We start from the raw sequence: 17,694 nt of genomic DNA, 5'->3' as shown, positions 1-17,694 counted from the left end.
GACCTAGGGACACATACAGACTGAAAGTGAGGGGATGGAAAAAGATATTCCATGAAAATGGAAATCAGAAGAAAGCTGGAGTAGCAATTCTCATATCACAAAAAATAGACTTTAAAATAAAGACTATTACAAGAGACAAAGAAGGACACTACATAATGATCAAGGGATCAATCCAAGAAGATATAACAATTGTAAATATTTATGCACCCAACATAGGAGCACCTCAGTACATAAGACAAATGCTAACAGCCATAAAAGGGGAAATCGACAGTAACACAATCATAGTAGGGGACTTTAACACCCCACTTTTACCAATGGACAGAGCATCCAAAATGAAAATAAATAAGCAAACACAAGCTTTAAATGACACATTAGATAAGATAGACTTATTTGATATTTATAGGACATTCCATCCAAAAACAACAGAATACACTTTCTTCTCAAGTGCTCATGGAACATTCTCCAGGATAGATCGTATCTTGGGTCACAAATCAAGCCTTGGTAAATTTAAGAAAATTGAAATTGTATCAAGTATCTTTTATGACCACAATGCTATGAGACTAGATATCAGTTACAGGAAAAAAAACTGTAAAAAACACAAACACATGGAGGCTAAACAATACACTACTAAATAGCCAAGAGATCACTGAAGAAATCAAAGAGGAAATCAAAAAATACCTAGAAACAAATGACAATGAAAACACAACGACCCACAACCTATAGGATGCAGCAAAAGCAGTTCTGACAGGGAATTTTATAGCAATACAATCCTACCTCAAGAAACAAGAAAAATCTCAAATAAACAACCTAATCTTACAGCTAAAGCAATTAGAGAAAGAAGAACAAAAAAACCCCCAAAGTTAGCAGAAGGAAAGAAATCATAAAGATCAGATCAAAAATAAATGAAAAAGAAATGATGAAATGATAGCAAAGATCAACAAAACTAAAAGTGGTTTTTTGAGAAGATAAACAAAATTGATAAACCTTTAGCCAGACTCATCAAGAAAAAAAGGGAGAAGACTCAAATCAATAGAATTAGCAATGAAAAAGGAGAAGTAACAACTGACACTGCAGAAATACAAAGGATCATGAGAGATTACTACAAGCAACTATATGCCAATAAAATGGACAACCTGGAAGAAATGGACAAATCTTAGAAAAGCACAACCTTCTAAGACTGAACCAGGAAGAAATAGAAAATATGAACAGACCAATCACAAGCACTGAAATTGAAACTGTGATTAAAAATCTTTCAAAAAACAAAAGTCCAGGACCAGATGGCTTCACAGGCGAGTTCTATCAAACATTTAGGGAAGAGTTAACACCTATCCTTCTCAAACTCTTAGAAAATATAGCAGAGGGAGGAACACTTCCCAAACTCATTCTACAAGGCCACCATCACCCTGATACCAAAACCAGACAAAGATGTCACAAAAAAAGAAAACTACAGGCCAATATCACTGATGAATATAGATGCAAAAGTTCTCAACAAAATAGTAGCAAACAGAATCCAACAACACATTAAAAGAATCATACAGAATGATCAAGTGGGGTTTATCCCAGGAATGCAAGGATTCTTCAATATACACAAATCAATGTGATACACCATATTAACAAATTGAAGGATAAAAACCATATAATAATCTCAATAGATGCAGAAAAAGCTTTCAACAAAATTCAACACCATTTATGATATAAACCCTCCAGAAAGTAGGCATAGAGGAAACTTACCTCAACATAATAAAGGCCATATATGACAAACCCACAGCCAACATCATTCTCCATGGTGAAAAACTGAAACCATTTCCACGAAGATCAGGAAAAAGACAAGGTTGCCCACTCTCACTGCTATTATTCAACATCGTTTTGGAAGCTTTAGCCACAGCAATCAGGGAAAAAAAGAAATAAAAGGAATACAAATTGGAAAAGAAGAAGTAAAGCTGTCACTGTTTGCAGATGACAAGATACTATAGAGAATCCTACAGATGCTACCAGAAAACTACTAGAGCTAATCAATGAATTTGGTAAAGTAGTAGGATACAAAATTAATGCACAGAAATCTCTGGCATTCCTATACACCAATGATGAAAAATCTGAAAGAGAAATTAAGGAAACACTCCCATTTACCACTGCAACAAAAAGAATAAAATACCTAGGAATAAACCTACCTAAAGAGACAAAAGACCTGTATGCAGAAAACTATAAGACACTGATGGAAGAAGTTAAAGATGATACAAACAGATGGAGAGATATACCATGTTCTTGGATTGGAAGAATCAATATTGTGAAAATGACTGTACTACCCAAAGCAATCTACAGATTCAATGCAATCCCCATCAAACTACCAATGGCATTTTTCACAGAACTAGAACAAAAATTTCACAATTTGTATGGAAACACAAAAAACCCCAAATAGCAAGCAATTTTGAGAAATAAAAACGGAGTTGGAGGAATCAGGCTCCCTGACTTCAGAGTATACTCCAAAGCTACAGTAATCAAGACAGTATGGTACTGGCACAAAAACAGAAATATAGATCAACAGAACAGGATAGAAAGCCCAGAGATAAACCCACACACATATGGTCACCTTATCTTTGATAAAGGAGGCATGACTATACAATGGAGAAAAGACAGCCTCTTCAATAAGTGGTGCTGGGAAAAATGGACAGCTACACGTAAAAGAATGAAACTAGAACACTCCCTAACACCATACACAAAAATAAACTCAAAATGGATTAAAGACCTAAATGTAAGGCCAGACATTATAAAACTCTTAGAGGAAAACATAGGCAGAACACTCTATGAGATAAATCACAGCAAGATCCTTTTTGACCTACCTCCTAGAGAAAGGAAATAAAAACAAAAATAAACAAATGGGACCTAATGAAACTTAAAAACTTTTTCACAGCAAAGGAAACCATAAACAATACGAAAAGACAACCCTTAGAATGGGAGAAAATATTTGTAAATGAAGCAACTGACAAAGGATTAATCTCCAAAATATACAAGCAGTTCATGCTGCTCAATATCAAAAAAACAAACAACCCAATCCAAAAATGGGCAGAAGACCTAAATAGACATTTCTCCAAAGAAGACATACAGATGGCCAACAAACACATGAAAGAATGCTCAACATCACTAATTATTAGAGAAATGCAAATCAAAACTACAATGAGGTATCACCTCGCACCAGTCAGAATGGCCATCATCAAAAACTCTACAAACAGGGGGCTTCCCTGGTGGCGCAGTGGTTGAGAGTCTGCCTACCGATGCAGGGGACACGGGTTCATACCCCGGTCCGGGAAGATCCCACATGTTGCGGAGCGGCTGGGCCCATGAGCCATGGCCACTTAGCCTGCGTGTCCGTAGCCTGTGCCCCACAACGGGAGAGGCCACGACAGTGAGAGGCCCGTGTACCACAAAAAAACCACAAAAACAAAAACAAAAAACTCTACAAACAATAAATGCTGGAGAGGGTGTGAAGAAAAGGGAACCCTCTTGCACTGTTGGTGGGAATGTAAATTGATACATCCACTATGGAGAACAGTATGGAGGTTCCTTAAAAAGGTAAAAATAGAACTACCATACGACCCAGCAATCCCACTACTGGGCATATACCCTGAGAAAACCATAATTCAAAAAGAGTCACGTACCACAATGTTCATTGCAGCACTGTTTACAATAGCCAGGACATGGAAGCCACCTAAGTGTCCATCGACAGATGAGTGTATAAAGAAGATGTGGCACATATATCCAATGGAATATTACTCAGCCATAAAAAGAAACAAAATTGAGTTATTTGTAGTGAGGTGGATGGACCTAGAGACTGTCATACAGAGTGAAGTAAGTCAGAAAGAGAAAAACAAATACCGTATGCTAACACATATATATGGAATCTAAAAAAAAAAAAATGGTCATGAAGAAACTAGGGGCAAGACAGGAATAAAGACGCAGACCAACTAGAGAATGGACTTGAGGATATGGGGAGGGGGAAGGGTAAGCTGGGACAAAGTGAGAGAGTGGCATGGACATATATACACTACCAAACGTAAAATAGATAGCTAGTGGGAAGTAGCCGCATAGCACAGGGAGATCAGATAGGCGGTTTGTGACCACCTAGAGGGGTGGGATAGGGAGGGGATATGGGGATATATATATACGTATAGTTGATTCACTTTGTTATACAGCAGAAACTAACACAACAGTGTAAGGCAATTATACTCCAATAAAGATATTAAAAAAAAAAAGAGAAAGAAAAGACAACAGGGTGCCCGGACTCAGAGACCACCAGGTCAGGAAACATCTTCAAGTCTTCCCTTCCCCACATTTTATAGGTGGAGAAGCTGAGGCCCAGAGAGGAGAGGAATGTGTCCTAGCTGGGATTTGCAGCCAGTCCTTCTAACTTCCAGGCAAGTTTTCCTTTCTCAACATAATGCTGTCCCATTGGTATAAAGTATTAATAGTAGTAGTATTACTGGTATTGTCATTTTTACTACTGTATCACTGCTTACGTGGTGACACTCCTTTTGACCAGACACTTATTTAATCCTCCCTCCAACCATCATATGCAACAATCTTAACCCCATTTTACAGATGAGGAGCTCAGGAAGCTTGGAGAGGTTAAATGACTCATCCGTAGTTTCCCAGTCAGTAGGTGGCAGTGTGGGGAAGTGGTCCCAGAGCTTGGAGTCCCAGTGCCTGAGGTCAAACTCCAGTTCTCTGCTTATCAGTTGTGTGGTGTTGTGTCACTTGCCTTCTCTGAGCCTTAGCTTTCTTTCTTGTAGAACAGAGCACCTGTTCCTACCTGGGACGGGGCTGTGAACAGGCCTGGGAGCAACGCTAGTACCTGGGCCCACCACTGGCTGTGTGCCCTCAGCCAATCCTTCACACTCTGAACTTTGAGGCCTCATCCAGGGATGGGGAAAGCAACATCCACTTTGCAGGGTTGGTGAGGGTGTTCCAGTAGAGTAACCGGCAAGAGCTGGTCCCTCCTGTTCCTGGTGCCCTTTTTCCACCAGGCCCATCTCTGAGGTCCCTCTTCCTGAGGCTCTCCCAGACCCCTCCATCAGGCTCTGCCCTGCCTGCCCCAGGCTCCGGAGCCAACCCTGAGCTCACTTCTCTGCTGGAACACAAGTCTGCCCAGCATGGCATCGAGTTTATTTATGAGGCTGTCTGCCCCGCCCCCGGTCCCGGGAGCCCCGGGGCAGGGCCCTGTTTGATTCACGGCCCGGTGCAGCGTCTGGCCAGCGTCGGGAGCGTGTGCTGAGCAGCGCTGATGGGAGCTGGTTCTGGGAGGAGGCATCGGAGGTCTGGCTGGCACAGATCTCAGGCCCAGGGGTAGTGGGGGCTGGCTGCTGCCAGGGCTGCTGGAGAAGGCTGGGAACCCTCATGGCTCTCCCTCCTTCGCAGGCTCGTTCACCCTTCCCTCCGCGCCACCCCTCAGTCACTGACTCATTCACTCAGTAACTTCTTCACTCGCTCATTCATGCATCTGCCTGCGCCTTCACGTACCCCTCACTAACGGGGAGCTCATCCATTCATTTCTCCACTCAGCCCTTTATTCATCCAACAGACAGTTCCTGAGCTCTGATATTAGTCCTGCCCTCTGCCCTCTGCAGAAGCCCTAGACGCACACAGAGACTTGGGCCCCAGCCCAGCTCTGAAGATCCTCTATTCGGCAGTGGCGGGGAGGGAGGGCGAGGGGGCAGGAGGCACAGACTTATAAACAAATGACTGCGGTGTGGAGTAAAAGGGGCCATGATCACGTACTATGCAACGTGCCCACAGATGCATCTGAGCTGGCTTCACAGAGGAGGTGACATTTGAACCGGGCCTTGGAGATTAAGAAATACCGAGTAAGGGCTGGTGAGGCTGGGCTTAGAGTTTGGGGAGGGGGAGGAAGAGAGACGACAGAACAGGGGGAGAGACACTTTCTACAGGACTTGGGGACTGCTTGGCTAGGTGACTGATGAGGCAGAGGGAGGGACAAGAATTGTGTTCAACCCCACCCTTCATGCAGATATACTGAATCCACAAATACATAGTCAGTGCACAGGCAGCATCCCAGGGGCTGGGGCTGGAAGAACGACACAGACACCCGCCCTCAAAGAGCTTACGTTCCAGTGTGGGAAAAAGCAAACCGAGCATGTAATGCTAGATGGCGATAGGATACGTGCTTTAAAGAACAGTGGAGCAGGGGATACTTGTTAACTCGTGTGCTCAGGGTGGACCTTCCTGAGGAGGCAACACTTGCAAGAGATGCTGCATCTGGCGAGGGTGTCCACGCAGATCGCTGCTGGGAACTTGACCTGCTTGTCGAGGAAGGGGCTGGCGTCCATTCAGCATCACGTCCACACCCTGCATTGGGCTGAGCAGCTGTGCAAACTATGGTAGCCACAGTGGATGCTTTCATGTGGGCATCCGTCCACCCGTTGCCCCCTTGCTGCCCTGCAGCAGGGACCCGCCTTCATCTCTGAACGTGATGCCCAGCACAGGGCCTGGTACAGGTGGCTCCCTGGGGACCAGGAAGCCACAAAGGGGTCAGACTGGGCAAGAGACTCAGGGGTAGCTGCTGCCCATCCAGGCAGGGGTCAGAGGTGGACGAGGAAGTTCAGGGCTTCTGGAGGGGTCTGGGTACCCATGGGGAACAGGATGTCTTCCAGCAGGTGCCCAGCCCTTCACGGAAGAGATGAGCATGGGGGAAATCCAGACCCACCCCACTCCCAGGCAGGGGTGGCAGCCTTTCTGAGAATTGAGATTCTAGAATTGGGGCCCGCACTGAGGCTTTTTCTGATCCTGGAGCCAGAGGCTCTAGAGAGGGACAGAGTCCTGGGACGAGGTCCAGGGAAGAGAGGGTGGCGGGCAGGGGTGAGCAGGTGCTGGAAAACTGTCTCTTCTCGAGCTCTTTCATCTTTCTTCCTCTTCTCCCCAAGCTTTGAGCCCAGAGCCCAGCCTCTCCGGCCCTTACTGGTGGGTATGGGGTCAGCCCTGGGGTTTCTCCTGGGGGGCAGAGGCTCCTTCCATTCACCCTGGGGCTCCTGCCTCCACCAGCCTGGGGGAATGCCAGAGACCCGCGTGTTGGGCTTGAACGCTGCATTAGGACTAAGCTTAGAAGAGGACCCTTAGGGAATGATGGGGACCCTGAGGCAGATCAGGGTGCTCCAGGGGCACTGGGGTCTGGGCTGTGGCCTCTGGTCCCCAGAGCCTGGAGACCTCTCCGGAGATGTTGAAGGTCCTCAGCTCTGTCCAAGGAGGATGCGGCATCCTTCCTGCAGGAGGAGCATGGGCCCGTCCTGGGAGTTTGCAAGGAGGACCTTCAGAGTTCAGAAAGGTGCATGTGCTTCATGCCCTGAGACTCCGGGATGGAAGGGAGAGAGGGGCCAGGCCTTGGACGACTCAGAGCTGCAGCCCCTCTCCTGACCCCAGAAGACACTGGAGTCCTGCCAGCTACTATTTGGCAAAGATTTGGTGAGGGTTTCCTGTGGCGGGGAGTATTCATGCAGCTAGATCAGGCCAGTGTAAGCTGTCGAAAACAAAAAGCTAAATTTTAAAGAAATATTGTTACTACTCTTCTTGAGTCATTGCTTTGTCCTGCAAATAAACTTCCCGCAAAACTGACAGCTGAGCCGTAACAGGCACCTGGGGAATTCTGGATGCCTTGAATGACTTTTTAATCCTCAGGATTTTAAATTACAAATATAATTTATGCTTACACTAAACATGCAAATGTTACAGTAATACCAAACTAGAAAGGGAGATCCATTTCCCCCAAGTTCTCTTCACCAGAGGTGACTACTGCTAACAGTTTAGAAGTTCTTCCCCCAGATTTTTGTGCGAATGTTAGGGTAACGTGGATAATTTCTTTGCAATATAGTAATGTGTATTTTTTCTCATGCTTCCTTGTGCTGGAGGCATCCATTTGCCTCAGGGAGGATTCAAATTGCTAGAACAGTAATATAAGAGGAATAAAGAACAATGCTCAGTTAGCTTTGACTCCCAAAAGAAGATCTCAAAGTCCATAATAAGACAATAGTCTTAAAAACCGGCTTTGGTAAGTGACATATTGGTTAAGATGCTTTGGGCTGCAGGTAATAGTAAGTCTAACATACACTGGCTTCAACAATGAGATGTACTGGCTCAGGTAACCAGATTCCAGAGATAGGGTGGGCTTCAGGGCTGGCTTAATCCAGCAACTCTGGCCCATCTTTCTGCAGTCCATTGACTATGCCCTCCTCTGTCTGATGGCTTCATCCATGGGTTAGTTTCCCTCAGAGTTGCCAGATGTCTGGCCCACACATTCACCACCAGGACACTTAAGGGAAAGGAGAGCACATCCCTTCTGGTGGTTCTTTCTTAAGAGCAAGGAAACACCTTTTACAGAAGCTCCCAGCACTTTCATCTTGGCTAAGGTCACATGTCTGTTCCTGTGGCCAGAAGTGCACCCTGCACTGGCATTTAGGCCTGAGTTTCTGGATCAAGTGGGATGGGATTCCATGACACCAGTTAGAGCTGCCCCTGGAACTGAGGTTGGGGTCAGTTTCCCCAGAAGCATGTGGGTGGCGTGAGGGTAAGACAGACTCCAGAAATGAAAACCAGGGTGTTTTTAAGAGGAGGAGCAGGGAAACAGAAGATAGGTAGAGAATCAGCACCACCTACTATAAGAGAGAGAAAGCCGAGTTCCCTGCTCCCAGAACTTTGTCAAGAGCAAAGTTAGAGGACTGAACATGGAGTTTTATACTCTAAGGTACAGGTAGAAATAATTTAGGGTGCAATGCAGGGGAAACGCTGCCCACCTTGGGAGGATGTGGGCAGTGCTTCCATTTCTCAGAGGAGCCACTAGAGAGTTGGATAAACAGATTTGGAGGAGGAAAGAGTGATGCGAAGAGGCTGCCTGAGGGATACTGTGCCCCACCCTTCCCTCTGAGCCCCAGCCTGGGAGAGGTTGTGGAAAAGATAGAACCCCAGAGTGGGACTTCTGCCCACTTCTAGAACTCTGTAGATGCTATCTGGAGGGAAGTTTGGTCCACGCCCACAGTAGAATAGAAAGGGCAGCAGGAAATGTGTATTGGTTTCTTGGGCTGCCATAACAAGTGGTTTAAAACAACGGAAATTTATTCTTTCACAGTTCGGGAGGCCAAAAGTCTGAAATCATGGTATTGGCAGGGCTGTGCTCCCTCTGAAGGCTCTAGGGGACAGTGTGTCCCTTGCGTCTTCTGGCTTCTAGTGGTTGTTGGCATTTCTTGTGACCCCATCACTCCACCAGTCTTCGCCTCTTTCTTCTCATGTCCTTCTCCTCCGTTTCTGAATCCTCTTCTGCGTCAGACCTCCCTATGACTTTCTCTTTAAAGGGCACTTGTCATTGCATTTAGGGCCCACCTAGATAATTCGGGATGATCTCATCTTGAGACCCTCAACTTAATTATATCTGCAAAGCCGCTTTTGCCAAATCACATTTGCAAGTTCCGGGGGTTAGGATGTGGACGCGTCTTTTGGGGGGTCAGCATCCAACCCATTACTAAGAGTGCAGGGAGAGGGAAGACCAGGGATAGTGCCCCTAGTCACGCTTGTCTTCTGCGTGATGTGGAAGGGATACCTCAATGTCCCAGTACCCCAACAATGGGAGGACACAGAAGCCCACAGAAGGTCACTCAGGGTTCTGGTGGGTCACTTGCCAGTCAGGACCCTGGACAGGGTCACAATGTCCCGGAAGTCCCAGCCAGACTGCGGGGGTTCTGACCAGTCCCCCCTTCTGGAGTCTCCACAGTCTTTACCAAGTCAAAACCGGCCCTGGGCTCTGCCTGCTGCACAGGTAATGGCAGCTGGGATGGAAACCAAGGCTCATAACCAACAGGAGAAGACATTCTGACAAGAGAAACATGAGGCCAAGGAGGGGCCCTTCCCTGATGCCTTGAGGACACCCAAGCTTCTAGTTCTTAGACCCTCATCTTGGGAGGGGGACCTCTTGTGAAGGGGAAGTTTGCATGGACTGAATCCTCCAAAGAAACTGAGTTACTTTTAATTGCAAATAGCTTATTTTTTCCTTCCCTTCCCACCCCCATCTAATTGTATAAATGACAAGCCTTCTGCAAGAGATAGGAGTGCCAGGTATTTTTTTTATTAATGGGCATATGCTATACATATTACTCTGCAAATCGCTTCTTAAAAAACCACTTTATTGAGGTGCGATTGTGCAAAGTGCATTTAACACTTCATACATTAGACACATTTTTATGATGGTATATTTTGGAGTTACCTTACTTCTTTTTAAATCCATGCATTATAATTTATTTAACTAACCCCCTCCGGTTAAATAAATTTGGGTGGATTATTGGGCTTCATTGAATTAACAAACAAATCAAGTCCAGCAAAGTGCAATATTGCCCATTCAAGCTGGAGTTGCAAAAATGCAATATTTTCTTTCCTTTCTCCTAAATTTATATAGCTCTGACCCCCACATTTCAGCAAATGAAAAAGTAATTAATTCGGACTGTTGGTCAGAAAGATGCACCTTCCAGAACACTCTGGGAAGTCAGGTGGAGGGCAGCTTACCAGGACTCGGCCCTTCCAGTGAGAGTAGCATTCTGAACTCTTGAACGTAAACTGCTGGCAGTGTTTACTCTGCTATGAGTTAGTCAATTGTCGCTTGGGAAAGAAGGGCAGCAGGACAGGGATCTTTGCCTCATTGCAACATGCCAATTGCAAAGTCCCTTTAAAGAAACTCCCTGCATATCTCTGTATATCTCTGAGGAATGAAGGTGCAGAAAGGGCTTGGTTGTGTTCTCACCTAGTATTTTAATCAGAACATTTTAGACTGCAAGCAGCAGAAACCCTGATGAACCATAAGCACAGCAGGAAATGTGTTGGCTCATGCAAATGAGGAGTCTAGGAACTTCAGACATGCTGCATCCAGGTGTTTAACTGACACCATGAAGACTGTCTCTCTCTCCATCTCCCAGCTAGGGCTGCCTGCCTTTTTTTTTTTTTTTTTCTTGGGCAGATTTTTCTCCATGGTGCAAGTTGTCCACCAGCTGCTATAATCTCTTCTTTACAGCTCATGATCTCAGAAGATGAGAGAGTTTCCAGGAAGCTCTAACCAAAGGCTCAAGGAAGACTCCAGTTGGCCTGGCTTGGGTCATGCGTTTATCCAGTCATGGTGTCTGGGGCTGGGGCTCTGGCTGGCCAGGCGTGGTTCACGAGTCCCCCTGCCTGGGTGTGGGGGGGCTGCCCAACCTGAGCCACACAGACAGAGCAGGATTAGTGGGGGAGACGCAACTTGCCAAAGAAAGGCTGGACTGACAGACAGATGTTCACGAGGCCTGGCCCCTGTCAGGGTTACACCTTTGTAGAGAAGATGCTTGTTATTTGGACACAGAACTGGATATGGCTGAACTCCAAACTGATAGCTTTGCAGAGCAAAGCAGACTTTGACTGCAGAGCGTCAAACCCTGCCCAGACCTGTCTTAGATTCCCACTTCCCAGTCCCCCTCAGGCCAAAACAGTGGTTGGGGGGTGCTCATCCAAGCCCACACCCCTGGGCCCAGCCTCTCCCTGACCCTCTGCCTTCCTTATGCAGGCTCCACAGACAGTGCAAACACACACAGCTTTTCTGACCCATGAGAAGACCTTAGAGGAGCAGCACATTCTGAATTCAGGTAGCCTAAGGCTAGGTACTAAGTGGGTCCTTCTCAGTGTTTCAGGACCCTGTACCTTAGCTCAAGGTCCTTTGTTAAGGTCAACCTTGGGGTCAGCTCTTGACTCTCCTGATTCCCGCGCTGTGGCCTAGGTCTCTGCTGGCCCCTTTGTCTTTGCTCTGGCCCTGGCTTGCAGCCTCTCTGCTGGGAGTTGCATCTGTGTCTCCGGCTATGGGAGGCATCCTGGGCTTTGGGTGTGCTTGTGGTGCATCGTCAGAGGACTGCGGGGGCCCTGGAAGACAGCATTTTGAGATGGTCTTAGGGACGCAGCCTAGCTTGGGTGTACGAGCAGATACACATATGGCTGGCGCATCTTCTCATTCGACCTTCATGGTAGAGTCTCTGCTGACCCCGCCTCAGTCTCATACCCCTCCGCTTCCCTATATAGCCTGAGCTGGACAATACGAACCCTTTCTCTAGGCCTTTGTCTACGCTGTCCCCTCTGCTGGAATGCCCTCTCCTCCCTGGTCAATCAATACACATCCTTCAAAATCCAGCTTCAAAAGAGTAACCACTTCACACAAGTGAGAATTCGACAGTGACTAGCGTGCGTAGACGTGCTGTAGCGTGTGCGCCCACAGCTCTGAGCCTCCGGGCTTCTGTGAGCCTGGGAGATGCCAGGGAGCTGACACCCTCTCATGCCTTGACATAGCCCTCAACCAGTGACTGACAGGCGTCAGTGTATAAAAACCCAGCTCCCTGGTCCCCTGAGTGGGATAATTCTTGGGGGTGTGGTTTATGCGATTTCCCAGAGTCTCCCTGTGGGATTAACCTCCAGATGCCCGAGGTGGTAACCTGCACATGGACACACACTTCCGGAGCCTCCTCCCTGCCCCTCTGTCGCTTCTTCACTCCCTTTTGAGTTTTTCTAGGATCGCCTGCTGTGATGGACTGAATTGTGTCCCCCTAACCTCCCATGTGACTGTATTTGGAGATCAGGCCTTTAGGGAGAGGATTAAGGTTAAATGAGGTCATAAGCATGGGACCCTAATGTGGTAGACTTGGTGTCCTTATAGGAAGAGGAAGAAACACCAGAGATCTCTCCCGCTCTCCGCACATGAGGCCATGTGAGGATGCGGTAAGAAGGTGACCATCTGCCAGGCAGGAAGAGAGACCTTGCCGGAAACAAACCCTGCTGGCACCTTGATCTTGGACTTCCAGACTCCAGAACTGTGAGAGAATAAATATCTGTTGTTTTGACACCCAGTCTACGGTATTTTGTTACGGCAGCCCTAGGAGGCGAACAACCTGCCAATGAAACTACTCGCTCTCCAATCCTTGTCTCAGGGTCAGCTCCTAGGGAACCCAAACTAGGACAGGCGCTCAGCTTCACTAGGCAGCAGGGAAATGCGAATTATTTCACACCTGCCGTAATGGTTAAAAGACAAAGCGCAACCATGCTGGTGCTAGTGATGACGTGAAGCTGTCATGTACAGCTGATGGAAGTGTGCAATTGTAAAGCATTTTGGAAAACTGTCGGGGTCTAATGAAGCTGAAGATGTGTATATCCTATGACCTAGCGGTCCCACCCCTAGGTATACCCCCAGTAGAAATACATACATACGTTCATCAAAACTCAGGTGCCAAAAAAAATGTTCAAAGCAGCACTATTTGTAATAGCTTCCAGACTGGAAACAGCTCAACATCCATCAACAGTGGAATGGAGGAACACATTGCGGGCCATTCAGGTAATAGAATACTACACAGCACTGAAAAAGAAGAAATCCTGTTACATGTTGCAGCATGGATGAACGTCAAAAACAAAATGTTGCACAAAAGAGACCAGACACGGAAGAGGGCATACCATAAGGTTCCGACGTAAAGTTCAAGAGCATAATATTTGTACGGAAAAGTGTACAGATCATAGACGCCCAACCTGAAGAATTTTCACAAACTGAGAACACCCATGCAGACTGTAGCCTGATCAAGAAATGGAACATTAGTGCTGCCCCAGAAGTCCCCTTTCTGTCCGCTTTCGGTCACTGCCTGACCCCATACCCCCAAGGAAACCACCTTGCTGACTTCTAACACCACTAAAACTGTAGGTTTCTATCTATGGAATCTTATGGGATGGAGTCTTGTTTCATACATTTTGTTTGTGAGATCATCCATATTATTTTGTTAGCTGTAGTTCAATTTACTTATTCATTCTACTGTTGCTGGGCTTTTGCATAGTCTCTAGTTTGAGACTATTATGAATAGTGCTGCTATGAACATTTTAAAAATTATTATTTTATTTATTTTTGCCTGCGTTGGGTCTTCGTTGCTGCACCTGGGCTTTCTCTAGTTGCAGCGTGCGAACTTCTCATTGTGGTGGCTTCTCTTGTTGCAGAGCATGGGCTTTAGGCGCAAGGGCTTCAGTAGTTGTGGCTCGTGGGCTCTAGAGCTCAGGCTCAGTAGTTGTGGCGCACGGGCTTAGTTGCTCTGCGGCATGCGGGATCCTCCCAGACCAGGGCTCGACACTGTGTTCCCTGCGTGGGCAGGCGGATTCTTAACCACTGCGCCACCAGGGCAGTCCAAGCATTTTTTTTTTCTCCACTGTCTCTTTCATCAGGTCTTTATTCAAAATTAGCTGTCCAAAATGATTTGACCTTTACAAAATAAACAAATTTAAGTTTATGCAGCAGCCCTCTTTTCTTCTGTGGTGGGGTTTCTTTTCTGTGGGCTTCCTTTCAGCTGTTGGTTTCTTGGTCACTGCCGCCTTTTCTCCCGCCAAATGCTTCTTCTGCTTCTTTTTTTTTCTTTTCTTCTTTGTTTTCTTTTTTTTTTTCTTCTGCTTCTTAATGCCAACAGCCTTCTTTCCTTTCTTTCCCACCACAGGCTTCTTGCCTGGAACCTCCTTCTCATCTGATTTGTCTTCTAGTGCTGCTGCAGCCCTATGCATCTGGATTTTGTGGTTCTTGGCCTGGAGGAGAATGGTGTTCCGGCGCATGGTCTTTGCATATGGGTTTAGCTTCAACATGATTCTCAGGTTTTTCAGTGGATTCTTCCTCAGGACTCTGAGATGAATCTTCTTGCGTGGTGCTCAGAGGGCTCTTTGGATCTCTGGGCTTTTCAAGGTTCTGCTAAGGTCTGTACTGAGCACCTTGTGCATGGGGAGGTTGTATCAATAGTTAGTCTGGAGGGAGGCAGCTTTACGCCAAGTGCCGCACAGCTCATCTAACTTGCAGAAAGCACTTTCAGTCCAAATGCAGGAACATCCCACATGCCCACCAGGAGCAAGTTTCAAAACGTTCAGTTTGCTTATATTAAGTAGAGTAATTCCAGGGATGTTTCTGAAGGCCTCGATGATACCACTGTCCCCATGACAGATGATGCAGTGTATCCTGCTCTGGGTACAGCAACGGTTTCTCATTTTCCCTTTGCCAGCTCTCATTGGCTGAGAGGCGTAGACCTTTTTCACATCATTCCAGGCCTTAAGTTTCTTCAGAGGCAAAACAGCCTCCTTGGTCTTCTCGTAGCCTTCAACTTTATCTTCAGCTACCAAAGGAAGTTCAGGAACTTCCCCTATATGATGACCTCTAGACATGACCAGCGCTGGTGAGGCCGAGGCAGCCAGTGCAGAGCGGATGGCATATCGCTTCTGCATTGTATTCACTCTGTGGTGCCAACGTCGCCAGATCTTGGTTGGCGCAAACATGCAGCCTCCAAGACACATGTTTGCAAAACCATCCTGGACAGAACGGTGAGTCCCGCCACCTCGAACCCTGGGAATTTGAGCCACAGCTCTGCTGGTACCCCAAGACTCGGCACTGGTTTGATGACCTGCTAACTCACGGATAGCATCGAGTGGTCTGTTGTTTTCGCACAAGCTGGCGTGAACAAAGTTTACAATATCTGGTCGAATGGGCCTGAACACAGCAGGCAAAGTGACATTTTTGTCAGATGGCTCCCCCTTTTTGGAGTACACTGATATCAGTGGACAAGCACACGCCATGGCCGGGAGAGGCGAAGACCACGCGCCTCGCAACCCGGTGGCTCCCGTAGGGAAAACTGAATGCTCTAGTATACATTTTCTTTTTTTTTTTTTTATTTAATTAAAACCTGTACACTTTTATCTTTTTTTAAAAATTTTATTTATTTATGGCTGTGTTGGGTCTTCGTTTCTGTGCGAGGGCTTTCTCTAGTTGCGGCAAGTGGGAGCCACTCTTCATCACGGTACGCGGGCCTCTCACTATCGCGGCCTCTCCCGTTGCGGAGCACAGGCTCCAGACGCACAGGCTCAGTAATTGTGGCTCACGGGCCCAGCTGCTCCGCGGCATGTGGGATCTTCCCAGACCAGGGCTCGAACCCGTGTCCCCTGCATTGGCAGGCAGACTTTCAACCACTGCGCCACCAGAGAAGCCCCCTAGTATACATTTTCTGATGAACATCTCTAGACATTTCTTTGGGGGTATATACCCAGAAGTGGAATTGCCAGTCCATTGCTTGCTTTGATTTCATTTTTCATCTTCTGCTGTCCTGATCCTTACTGAGGATAACCACGGAGGCCTCTGGTTTCCTTTTCTGGATGAAGTCAGTGGCCCTCAGTTTCCCTCTGTGGCTGGGCCATGCCTGCCTCGCCCAGGTGCTGTGAGGCTTTAAGAGCGTCCCAGGGGAGTAGGGTAAGGTCATGGCCCAGCTGGCCCAGCTCCCAGAATTCCTGAGGCCAAAGGTATTTATCCCAGAGGAATGCGGATACTAAAGACTCAGCCCTGGCTGCCCCACGGGCCAGGTGCAGGAACCGGGCAGTAGGTGAGCCTCGGGTCAGGGCTGGGCCAAGCAGGGGAATGCTGGAATGGACAGGGCACAGCCCAGGCCTCAGGGGCCCCTGGGCAGGGGGCAGGCAGGTCCTGGACCACTGTGGACCCACGTGAGCAGGGGCTGGCCTCCTTAGCACCTGCTTCCCAGGGGAGTAGGATAAGGTCATGGCCCAGCTGGCCCAGCTCCCAGCATTCCTGAGGCCAAAGGTATTTATCCCAGAGGAATGCCGATACTGAAGACCCAGCCCCGGCTGCCCCACGGGCCAGGTGCAGGAACCGGGCAGTAGGTGAGCCTCGGGTCAGGGCTGGGCCAAGCAGGGGAATGCTGGAATGGACAGGGCACAGCCCAGGCCTCAGGGGTCCCTGGGCAGGGGGCAGGCAGGTCCTGGACCACTGTGGACCCACGTGAGCAGGGGCTGGCCTCCTTAGCACCTGCTTCCTCTTCTCTGGGTCTCTACTGCATCAACTGGGGATCAGAGTTACTTCTTCACCAGACTGAGGACTAAAGGAGATAGAAGATGCTTACCTGGGTCAGTGGGCATGGTCAACCCATTTCACCGCCAACGAAGCTGAAGCTCAGAGAGGTTGAGGGGCTTTTCTGAGTCACCAAGGATTGGAGCCCAAGTCTGTCTGGCACTAACGCCTGTGCTCTTCCCACTGCCTGCCTGGGGGTTGACATGGTGTGGTTTGAGGGGTGTAAGGAAGGCCAATCCGCAAAGTCAAGCTATGTCTTCTCAATGCTTGAATTTCCACCATTAGAATTTAACTCCTCTGCATTAAGTAATACCCTCTTCTGAAAGGCTTAGGGGTGTAGGATGTGCCACATCTAATGTTTTGTGTGCAGATAATTTCCTGGCAGAATCAGAGAACAGGATCCCTCTGAGGTATGCTGGGATGCCTTCATTCACTTCCTCAGCCCCACCAGGGCTCTGTGCCATTTCATGAATGGGACACTGAGGCACTGAGTTGCTCAGATCCCTGTCTAGGACCTTCCCCAGGCAGCGTCCCTGCTCTGCCAGGACCCAGACCAGAGGGGCTGAGCAGGAGAGGGTCAGCGGGGTGCCCTGGGGTTTTCTAGCCGGGATCTGCCCTGGGACCTGCCAGGACATAGTTGTCCCTGGCCCAGTTCTGCAGAAGGGAGGGAGGTACGGGTGTGGTCTCGGGCACTAAGATAAGTGCTGCTCCCATCAGCTACTGCACTCACACCCTGCTGTTCTCTTTACCCCGGTGTACCTGCAGCCCTGCACCCCGACCTGACACTG

General features: G+C 47.8%; 1 pseudogene; it reads right to left on the bottom strand.

Moving 5' to 3' along the window:
- Positions 1 to 14,223: 14,223 nt before the first annotated feature.
- On the bottom strand, positions 14,224 to 15,663 carry LOC113622397 (60S ribosomal protein L4 pseudogene; annotated as a pseudogene).
- Between the last annotated feature and the right edge of the window lie 2,031 nt (positions 15,664 to 17,694).

This window comes from Aethalodelphis obliquidens, unplaced genomic scaffold (assembly GCF_003676395.1).
Source record: "Aethalodelphis obliquidens isolate GAN/ISIS:26980383/991018 unplaced genomic scaffold, ASM367639v1 scaffold9, whole genome shotgun sequence".
In the NCBI taxonomy this organism is placed as follows: domain Eukaryota; kingdom Metazoa; phylum Chordata; class Mammalia; order Artiodactyla; family Delphinidae; genus Aethalodelphis; species Aethalodelphis obliquidens.
Note: the sequence above shows the minus strand (reverse complement) of the source record. Positions and strands in the feature narration are given on the sequence as shown.